This window comes from Orycteropus afer, unplaced genomic scaffold (genome assembly GCF_000298275.1).
Source record: "Orycteropus afer afer isolate SDZICR_OR568_19922 unplaced genomic scaffold, OryAfe1.0 scaffold00081, whole genome shotgun sequence".
In the NCBI taxonomy this organism is placed as follows: Eukaryota; Metazoa; Chordata; class Mammalia; order Tubulidentata; family Orycteropodidae; genus Orycteropus; species Orycteropus afer.
Genome location: NW_006921668.1, coordinates 1652582 through 1664635, shown reverse-complemented (window position 1 = coordinate 1664635; position 12054 = coordinate 1652582). Strand labels below are relative to the sequence as shown.

Below are 12054 nucleotides of genomic sequence, written 5' to 3'. Positions count from 1 at the left end.
GACTCATAGCGACCCCTCCTTGGGTTTCCGAGGCAGTATCACTACGGAAGTAGGATTGCCCAACCTTCCTTCCGAGGAGTGGCTGGTGGGTTTGAATCGCCAGCCGTCTGGTTAGCAGGCAAAAATTTATCTTACTTTGTATAATTTTATAGTTAAAGTTCAATAGTCTTTTCATTTATGATTTTGCATGATGTTTTATGTCTTAATGTTTCTCCTTATTGTGAAATCCTTATTTCTCCTTATTTTCCTTTACATCATATGATTATATATTTTTACATTTAATTGGAATTTATTTGTGCATTCTATGATATTAGAATCAACATCTGTTTTTCAAACATTTCTTCAATATTTCAGCACTAGAGAATTCTATGCTTTCCTCCATTTAATTAATTTTTATTTTAAGCAAAGTTATGTATGAACATAGCTAAAATTCAAATAGTTTTTTAAATTACAATTTCACAGACAACCCCTGCAGCACTTCTCCTATCCATTTTATCTTCTCCCCAAAGACAACCACTTTCAACTCTTCTAATGTTTGCCTTTGGCAGTTGCATCCATATTTCAAAAATAATATGGCTATTCTGCTGTTACTTGATTCATCCATTTTGGACATCACTGATTGGCTTCTTATTGTGGTAGATAAACATTTAGTATTTCTAAACTCCCCCCATGTTATTATAAGTGTCGGATAAATCAAGAGTAGTAATATTATTATGGTAGTGTAGCTGCATTAGACATTACTTGTTTTACTGATATCTTATTATTAAGTTCCCCTCTCCTGCCTGTTGCAGTCTGGAAAGATCATGTAACTAGTGAATGCAATGGGCTAGGAGTAGAAGTGCACATGTCACTATTAGAAGGAAGCATTTAAGAACTATAGTGGATGTTCTGGTTACCTAATGCAATAGGTATTTGAATATACCACAAATGGGATGGCCTTAACAAACAGGAGTTGGTTCTTACAGTTTGGAGGCTTTAAGACCAAGTACAATTTGGAGGCTTTCACTCAGGCTCTAGGGGCTGGGTGAAAGCCCCTCAAACTTGGGGTCCAGCTCCGTCTCCTGCTCCAGGCCCACTGAAGCCTAAGGTACCTAACAACAACAATGATAGAGGCGTTTCTTCACTCAGACAGCTGCTAGCTGCTGAGGCTGAGAAGCCCCCAAGATTGACAAGTAAAAAGGGCACAGTCCTGATGTTACCAAACCACACAGCAGGCCATTAACTCAAGTCCACTGTAAGTTCCAAGGTTGGCAGAGCATAGAAGGCTGCTGAGCAAAGACATGGCTACATGCAGGGTCCGAGCGTGCCATAGGCTAGAGACTATTCCCAAGGCTTCTCCTTATATAGAGGAAGCAAACCACATCCCAAAGGCAGATACTCAGCTGCTTGTGGTAGATCTCACCATGGAGTTGATTGCCAGTCTCATCACGGGGAATAACTACCACCAGCTGCCCAGCCACTGAACCAGGCCCAGCCAAGTTGACACACAAACATAACTACCACAGTGGGATATTCCATTTCTTCTCTCCACTCTATCTGTGACTGAGGAAGCCACATATTCCAGACCTACAGCTACAGGATGGTGGGACCTTCAGAAATCTAGAACCCTCAGTGACTCTGTGGAGCAAAGCCCTCTCCTAACCCTCAGGATATGTAGATGAGAAAATAATAAATCTTCGTTTGTGTTCTAAAGCTGTATCTCAGCATAAAAGAATACAATAGTTCTCACAACAGGACCAATAAGCAACATCATGATAAATGGAGAAAATGTTGATGTGTCAAGAATTTCATTCAACTTGGATCCACAATCAATGTCCTGAAAGCAGCAGTCAAGAAATCACATGATGTATCTGCTACAAAAGACCTCTTTAAACTGTTCAACAGCAAAGATGTCACTTTGAGAACTAATGTGCGCCTGACTCAAGATAGAGTATTTTCAATTGCCTCATGTGCATCGGAAAGTTAGACAATGAATAAGGAAGGTCAACAAAGAATTGATGCCTTTGAATTATGGTGTTGGCAAAGCATATTGAATGTACTATGGATTTTCAGAAGAACAAACATGTCTATCTCAGAAGAGGTACAGACAGACTGCACCTCAAAAGTGAGATTAGCAAGACTTCATTCTACATATTTTGGACATGTTTTCAGGAGGAACCAGTCCCTGGAGAAGGATGTTACACCTGGTAAAGTAGACAAACAACAAAAAAGAGATGAACTGTAACAATGGGCTGAAACATAGTAATCATTGTGAGAATGGAACAGTACCTGGAAGAATTTCATTCTGTTGTACATAGGGTTGCTGAGTCGGAACTGATTCTATGGTACCTAACAACAACAATGATAGTACTGTATATAATAGCCTCTATGAATACAATCTCCTTTATTTATACGTAACTACTTTTGTCATTTACCCATCCATTAATTGTCCTGCCTAACCACTGTTTTGTTATAGATGCAAACTGTGTTATTAGTCCAGAAACAGGTTTTATTTTTTTCCATTTTGTTCTTAGATATGTTTTCATCATACTGCCACATTTACTTAACAATTATTTTGAAAATTTTAAAATCCCATTAGAATTTTTATTAGAATTATTTACATCTATAAATTATTTGGTAGAATTGGTATACTTAATTTTTTTTTTTTTTTTCTGTTCAGAACGTTTTATGTTTCTCCATGTACTTAATTTTTTTTACCTTTCTTAATAAAATTTTATAGTTTATTTCAATGGCTTCTGCATATTTACTGGCAGGGTTATTTTTTATTATTTAAGGTATTTTGGTTTCTCTTGGAATAGAGGTATTTCCCATTTTTTCCCATTCCCCATTTTTAAACTGAATGTTACTTCTAAATGGGGTTGTTGTTGTTGTTGTTGTTGTTGTTGTTGTTATGTGCCATCAAGTCAGACCCGACTCATAGCAACCCTTCCTTGGGTTTCCGAGGCAGTATCACTATGGAAGTAGATTGCACCATCTTCCTCCCAAGGAGTGGCTGGTGGGTTTGAGCCGCCAGCCTTCTGGTTAGCAGTCAAGAGCCTTACGCACTACGCTACCAGTTGTTGTTGTTGTTGTTGTGTGCCGTCGAGTCAGACCTGACTCATAGCGACCCCTCCTTGGGTTTCCAAGGCAGTATCACTACGGAAGTAGATTGCCCCATCTTCCTTCCGAGGATTACGCTACCAGAACTCCCTCTAAATGGGGTAGGCATTCATATTTTTATATTTACCTTGTTTCTTTCTATTATATTGAACCCCTTCATTACTGCTAAGAAGTTAATTCATTCTCTTGGAATTTCTAGGTATCTACAATCATATTGACTTCACACAATAATTTCCTTCTTCATTTCTAAAAAATATTTTCTTTAGTTAAAGAATACCTTTGTTTTAATGGATGTTGTGGCATCACTAGCACAAATGCAAGCTGAATTCAGAAGAGGACATGGAATGAGGCATATCATTGCTGATGTCAGATGGATCTTACCTGAATTCAAAGAATTCCAGAAAGGTGTTTATTTATGTTTTATTGACTATGCAAAAGCTTTCACATATATGGATCATAACAAATTATGGATAACATTGAGAAGAATGGGAATTGCAGAACACTTAATTGTACTCATGAGGAACCTGTACATAGATAAGGAGGCCGTCAATAAAACAGAATAAGGGGATACTGCATGCTTTAAAATCAAGAAGGGAGTGTGTCAAGATTGTATTCTTTCACCATACTTATTCAACTTGTATACTGAGCAATTAATCTGAGAAGCTGGATTATATGAAGAAGAACGTGGCATCTGGATTGGAGGGAGACTCATTAACAACCTGTGATAAGTAAATGATGCAACTTTGCTTGCTGAAAGTGAGGATGACTTGAAGCACTTACTGATGAAGATTAAAGACTACAGTATGCAGTATGGATTACACTTCAATATAAAGAAAACAAAAATCCTCACAACTGACCCAATAAGCACCTTCATGGTGGATGGAGAAAAGTTGAAGTTGCCAAGGATTTTGTATTACTTGGTTCTACAATCAACACTGATGGAAACAGCAGTCAAGACATCAGACAATGTACTGCATTGGGTAAATCTGCTGCAAAAGACCTCTTTCAAGTGATTAAGAGCAAAGATGTCTCCTTGAAGACTAAGATGCACCTAACCCAAGCCATGATATTTTCAATCACCTCTTATGCATGTGGGAGTTGGACAATGAATAAGGAAGACTGAAGAAGAGTTGATGCTTTTGAGTCGTGGTGTTGCAGAAGAATGCTAAGAGTACCATGGTCTACTAAAAGGACTAATAAATCTGTCCTGAAAGAAGTGCAGCTGGAATGCTCCTTGGAAGTGAGAATGGCCAGACTTTGTCTCATCTACTTTGGTCATGTTGTCAGAAGGAACCATTTCCTAGAGAAGGATATCATGTGTGGTAAAATGGAGGGTCAACAAAGAAGGGGAAGGTCCTCAACAAGATGGATGGACACAATGGCTGCAAAATGGGCTCAGGTATAGCAAGGATTGTGTGGCTGGCACAAGACTGGGCAGTGTTTCATTCTGCTGTGCATAGTGTCGCTATGAGTCAGAGATGACTCAACAGCACCTAACAACAACAAAAGAAATATTACATTTAATCTCTTTATGACTAGTTTTATCACATATTATTCTATAATTAAAATTCATAATAAACATTACTAAGGAGTCTATATGATCTGGTACAGAAGGAAGTCCATGGAAATAGGAGTGTATTTTTGTGAAGAATAATATTAATAGATCTCTCGCTATAAAACTATCATTTCTTTTGGGATCAATCTTTTGTAGTGAATCATTTGTGTCATTAAATCAGTTAACATTATTTACATGATATTGGTTTTTGTATCATTTGCTTCATATGATAAATTAATCATATTTCTATCTTTTCAATACTCTGAATCACCATATTTTTGCATATAACATACCCATGTAAATAGCATGCATACACATAGAATGCACATAGTGCTCATAGGTAACTAATGTACAACTGGGTTGTGTGGTTCAGAAAAAATGTATAAAGCAAGAATTTTTGCATAAAAATGTGGTAGTTTATATATTTGAAGCTCAATTAGAAGGACTAATTTAATTACCAATTCTTAGAAAGTAATAAGATACAGATAATATCTTTGAAGACCTCTTGATCTACTAGAGAAGAAAAACAAACCAAACTCACTGCCATCAAGTTGGATCTGACTCATAGTGACCCCTCCTTGGATTTCTAAGGTGGTAGCACTACGGAAGAAGATTGCACAATCTTCCTTCCAAGGAGTGGCTGATGGGATTGATCCTCCAGCCTTCTGGTTAGCAGTCAAATGCCTTAGGCACTAAGCCACCAGAGCTCCCAATCTACTGGAGAGAAACAGGTAAATACAATTACATCTCTCATTATGAATGTTATATTTGTGATATTAACAGAGCACTGAGGGAGCACAGAACACTTGGAAAATAGAGTATACTGATCATATCATCCACAAGTTAAAGTACTGACATTCAGAAAACTTCAAAGGTATGTGTAATGTTCCTCAGTGGTAAGAGACAAAGCAAAGACCCAAGTTCCTCAGATCTGGAAGTGGGAAGGAGCCCTCACTGTTCTCCAAATGGTATGTCCATGTCATTTTTTCCATAGTTTTTTCATGCTTTCCTGCTCTTCCTTTCAGGTCACACAGTCTAGTTGTGTGACACTATCCCCTTCTTCATGCTATCAACTGTCATCCTCTTTTTTATTGTCTGTAATAGCTCTAGGATCTTGGTCCTCCTCTCCACTTCAATGCCTGTCACTGTTTATAGAGAATTTATCATTCATAAAGATAATTCAAAACCCTCAAGTGGTGCAGTCTGTGCTCAGCTGGTAACCCAAACAAGGGTCAAACCCACCCAGTGGTATCATGGAAGAACCAGGCGTGTAGATCAGCTTCCATAAAGATTGCAATCAACAGCACTTACTCCATAGCCAACCGAGTCTGTCCAAATAAACTCATAAACAAACAAATGCTTCAATATAGATATAATCCATTTAATATCTGGCCTGGCTGTTTCTTTTGTTCTTACCTCCTATGATCTAAGCCACCAATTCCCACGGTGATAATGATGAGATGATAGAGAAGAGAAGGAGGAGGTAGATGCTAATCATTCTTTCTCTGGCAGACACTACTGTCCATAACACTTAATCTAATTATCACAGTAATAGTATAAGGTAGAAACTGTCACTATTCTTATTTTTCAGGTAAGAAATCTAAACATAGAAATAAAACAATTTGCCCAAGGTTGTATAACTGGTATGTGCTAAATCTAGGTTTTGATGGATCACACCTGCTCAACTCCCTGAATCTGAGAAAAACTTCAACACTAAAATATAAACCAGAGTTTCTCAAACTTGAATACTTATCCTCATCTTCTCAGGTTGCTCTTAAAATGCAGATTCTGTTTCTGTAGATAGGTTCTTGGAGTCTACATTTCTAACAAGCTTCTAACCGATACTAACGCTGGTAGTTCATGGTCTACACTGTAAATGCAAAGTCTAAACTTCTTAACTTCTATATATCTACATCTGAAAACCTGAACAAAGTTGAACACAGAAATATTACACTATCTAACAGAAATATTTCATCTTGAAATGGTTAGAACAAATATCAGTTTTCTTTACTTAGCCATTCCCCACTAGTCCAAGAAAAAGTATTTTGTATATTCTCTTTTATTGTCAAACTGCCAAAGCTCTTTCTCTGATATAACCCAAGTATTAATTTCTAGAAGTGGCCCATAACCTATCAAATGTCAGGTGCTAGTGAGCTCTCTCCTTATAATCTTTTCAAAGACTTCAGTCTTACCTTCCTTTTTTCTCCCTCATTTACTCCGTCCCCAATGGAAATTTCGTGTCAACAATCTAACGTGGGGAAATCTGGCGGCATAGTGCCTAAGGCATTTGACTGCTAACCAGAAGCCTGGAGGTTCAAACCCACTAGCCAGTCCTTGGAAGGAAGATTGGGCAATCTACTTCCATAGTGATACCACCTTGGAAACCCAAGGAGGGGTTGTTATGAGTGGGATCTGACTTGATGGCAGTAAGTTTGATTTTGGTTTTTTATGCTAATGTGATGTAGTATCCCCTATCCTGAAAAAACACACACAGTTCTTTCTAACTCAATTTCATTTTTTCTTTTCACTGTCAAACAATTGGAAATATTAGTCTCACAGGCATTCTCCACTTCCTTCCCTCCCACATTATGCTTGTTGTTGTTGTTGTTATGTGCCGTCGAGTCAGCCCCAACTCATAGCGACCCCTCCTTGGGTTTCCGAGGCAGTATCACTACGGAAGTAGGATTGCCCAACCTTCCTTCCGAGGAGTGGCTGGTGGGTTTGAACCGCCAGCCGTCTGGTTAGCAGGCAAGTGTCTTAGCCACTATGCTACCAGAGCTCCCACACTATGCTTAGCCCACACTAAATGAAATTTATACACCCCACACTACCTTGTTCTTGCTAAGATAATCAAAGACTCCCACTTGGTTGGTGGATCACAATTTTTACTTTCACATATTCAAATTCTCCATAGATTTCAAAACAATTGAATATTTCCTCCTTCACGACACACTCTTCTTTTGGCTTAATTATAACCTCATTCACTTGCTGTGACCCCCACTTTTCTGCCTAATCCTTTTCCATTTCTTTGCAGGTTTTTCTTTACTAGAGCTCCAAAAGCTAGGATTCTCAAAGGCTTTGTTCTCTTTCTTTATCTCCATTCTTCCATTCTCATGTCTTTTGATACCTTCTCTATTACCATTGATTTTGATCCATATCAAGACTTTAAACTCCAAACTCAACTGGCTGCTTCTCCATTTAGATTTCCTATAAGCATGACACATTTAACATGTCCAACCCCAAACTTCAGAATTTCCTCTCCTATTCTTCCTCATTTCAAAATGTCTGTACTATATACCTATTTCTCAATCAGAAGCTTGGGAATGAACCCTTTCTTTTTCATCCTCTCCTTCAATCCAGCTATCTGTTAGTTAAGTCTTACTAATTCTACTCCCCAAATTTATCTCAGGGATAATCAAATATATACCCCAAAATTGGTTTGCTTCTTTCTATCTCCAATTCCACACCTATTTTAAAGCCAGAATTTTCTATTTACAGACAGCTGTCTGCCAATATGCCTCCATAGTACCTCTCATGTCCCTTCAAATCTATCCTCTCCAGAATAAAGAATCAACTTAAAATGGACATAAGACCATGACACTACCTGACTACATCATATTCTTCCATTGCACTTACAATAAAATCTAAACTCTTATCTGCACAGTCTTTAATTATCTTTCTCTTGCCTATCTTTATAACCTTATGACATATCATACTCTTCTTCAGTAATATTGGTTGTCTTTCACTTTCCCACCAAGATGTTTGGTCACATGATATTTGTATGTGCTGTTTGAATTTTCACTTTATTATTTGGCTACATTGTTCATTCTCATAATGAACTTGGCTATGTACAGCCTTCTTAGAAATGCTTTTTTTTTTTTTCTCTCTCTTTTTTCATCTTCCCTCTTCGTCTTTGTTGGTTTTTCTTTCTTCTTCTTCTTCTTCTTCTTCTTCTTCTTCTTCTTCTTCTTCTTCTTCTTCTTCTTTTTCTTTTTTTTTTTTTTTTTGACCCAACTGATCAAGTGCCCCACATCCCACTGCCTCCTCTTACAGCACCACTTGCCCTGACCCTCCATTTTCAGCAGTGCACACTCCCATGGACTAAGGGCCACATTTGTGCCATAGCCATGTTTGGCAGCTAGCATTTGCTTGAGTACTGCACTGCATTTTTTTTTTTTTCTTATTGTTGTTGTTTTCTTCACTTTCTCTCTATTTTTAATTTTAAATTTTTTTTTCTTCTTATCTCTTTCCTCTTTCCCTCCTTGTGTTGCTTTTTTTCATTTTTTTTCTTTCTCTTCTCCTCCTTTTATTTTTCATTCTTTCTAACTTTCCACAGCAATGGGGAGTCAGCAATGTTAACCAGTCATAGTCACTACCCCTAGTGCTCCATCCACTAAGTGATTGCCACTACCCATTCCAGCACCACTGGACTGAAAAAAAGACAGTGGTCAACACCTGCACTACTTGCCTTCAGCTGCTCTGCACAATCAGCTATCAGAGACTTATATCCATAATCCCACCTGCTACCAAATCCTCCCAGACACAAGTGGTGAGCACCCCAGTGCTGAAAAACTAGTGATCAGAATAACATGCCTAGCCTGTTGCCCTGATACATTACAACAAAACAAAACAAAAACTCAGAGAGAAGCAAATCAACATAGAATCAATAAATTAATACAATAGAGACAACAGACAATGCCAAATCATACATAATAAATAGGACAAGATGACTCAAATAAATAACAAAAATACAGGACCCAAAAATCTTCCAAGGAGAAATGTTATTGGAACTACTTGATAACCAATTCAAAATAATTATATTTAGGAACCTCAACAGATTGAGAAAATGTTCAAGGAAACTTCAGATAAAATTGAGGAAAACAGAGAAATCTCTATAAGAATTTGAAAAAAAGAAAAAGTGAAAATAAAAAATTGACAAAATAAGTGGAGAATTAAAGCTATACAAAAACAGAAGATTAATCAAGATGATTAATACTAAAATTTCAGAAATAGATAATGATTTGAAGGACAAAGAAGGAGAATGGAATCAATGGAAGACAAAATTAATGAGATTGAAGGCAAATTTCTATTTTTTTAAATTTGTTTTCATTGTGGTGAAAACATACACAAGGCATTCACTAACAAAACAACTTACACATTCACAGCTCAGGGACATGATGACATTTTCCACATTTTGCCAAAAGTATTGCTATCCTTCTCCAAAATATCCCACCACCATTAGCATAACCTCAATGCTCCACAAACAAAAGGGTCCCCTGTCCACCTCTTTCCTACTCCCGGTATTCACTAATAATATTTGGTGTGTGTGTGTATATATATATGTGTGTGTGTGTGTGTGTGTGTGTGTGTGTATATATATGGAATGCTTCACAAATTTGAATGTCATCCTTGTGCAGGGCCTTGCTAATCTTCTCTGTACCATTCCAATTTTAGTATATGTGCTGCCAAAGCAAGCACAAAGACAAATTCCTCAATACTAGTCTGTTAGAAGAACAATAAGAAAAAAAAGAGAAAAAAAAATGAAAAAGTTTAAGAATTACTTGAGACACCATAAAGAGAAATAACTTACATGTCATTGAAAGTCCAGAACATAAAGAGACAAAAAATAGCACAGAAAAAATTGTTTAAAATTTGTTGGAAGTCAGCTTCTCTAATATGATGAAAGATGAGAAGACAAACATTCCAGAAGCTCAACAAACCCCAAATAAGATAGACTCACAAAGAATATCATCATGACATAACATAATCAGATTTTTCCAAGACCAAAGACAAAGAAAGAATCTTGAAAATAGCTTCAGAAAAATAAAAAGTTACCTAAAAAGGAAAACCAATAAGATGAAACTCTGGTTTCCTGGCAGAAACCATGCAGGCGAGAAGACAACAGGACTACATATATAAAACCCTGAAAGAAAAAAATTGCTAACCAAGAATTATATAGCCAGTAAAATTGTCATTCAAATATAATGACAAAATTAGGCAAGTCACAGATAAAAAGAAATTAAGAGAATTTGTAAAAACCAGAACATTATAAGAAATGTTAAAGAAAGTCCTTGAGACAGAGACCTAATAGCAAATAATGACTGGAGATTAAGACACACAACAACATCACCCAGAAAACAAACAAGATATAGAAGTATCAAAAATGAAATAAACCTACAAGACTTAAATAGGGAACCAGAGATGTCAACTGGTAAATGATGATAACTACAAAAAAAGAGAGGGAATAAATGATACAGTTTCAGAACTTCCAGATGGAGATGAATTTAGAATGATGTCAAGATAGAATGGACAGTTTGAAACCTGGGAAGAAAATAACAAATTATACAGTGACCTCAAAGAAAGTAAATTTTCTCAACAAAATAAAAAGGAAGAATATCTTAAAGTCTCAGTAAGTACTAAAACTGATTAAAAAAATGATAGCAAATAATAAGAAACTCCAACAACATGAACTCAGTACAAAAAATATATTGAAAAAAGAAAACATCACCACAAAAAAAAAAAGCCAGGAAAATGACAGCAGTAAATTCAAACCTATCAATAATTACATTGAATATACATGGATTAAATGCACCCATCAAGAGATAGAGAGTAGCAGAATGGATCCAAAATATCTATGCATCCAATGAAAACCCCAAAATACATAAATCAAACATAACAGAATGGAAAAGAGAAATACACAACTCCACAATTACAGTAAACGAAAAAAAAAAAAAAAAAAACCAAACACTGTCATGAAGTCAAGTCTAACTCACTCTTAGTCAGCCCCATTGGGTTTCCAAGACAGTAAATCTTTACAGAAGTATATTGCCCAATCTTCCTTCCACAGAGAGTTGATGGGTTTGAGTCGCCAACCTTCTGGTTAGCAGTCAATGCCATGGGAACTGTACCACCAGAGATTCTTAGACAATTATATTGTGTTTTTATTGGATCAAGTGTTCCATATATATCTATGAGACCTAATTGGTTGATGGTATTTTACATTTTTTTTAGATCCGTACTTTTGTTGAGGTTCTTTCTAGTTGTTCATCAAAATTGTGTATTAAAGTCTCCCACAATTAATATACACTTCCAATGAACAACTAGAAAGAACCTCAACAAAGGTACAGGTCTAAAAAGACACAACACAATCAACCAATTATTTCTCTATCCAATAAGAGCACAATACACTTTCTTTTCCAGTGCCCATGCAACATTATCCATAATAGACTATATACTAGGCCACAAAACAAACCTCAATAAATTTAAAAACAATAAATTAACAAATATCTTCTCAGATCACAATGCTATAAAATTAGAAATCAACAACAGGAATATCAAGGAGAAAAAAAAATCAAATACATGGAAACTGAATAACACCCTGCTTAAAATCTACTGAGTAA

The 12054-nt window shown here is 36.5% G+C and overlaps 1 non-coding gene across 1 annotated transcript; it reads right to left on the bottom strand.

The window, feature by feature from the left end:
* Nucleotides 1-10026: 10026 nt before the first annotated feature.
* LOC122150049 lies at nucleotides 10027-10132 on the bottom strand. Its single transcript, XR_006163458.1, has one exon. It is a non-coding gene; the product is annotated as a U6 spliceosomal RNA (small nuclear RNA).
* Nucleotides 10133-12054: the final 1922 nt, after the last annotated feature.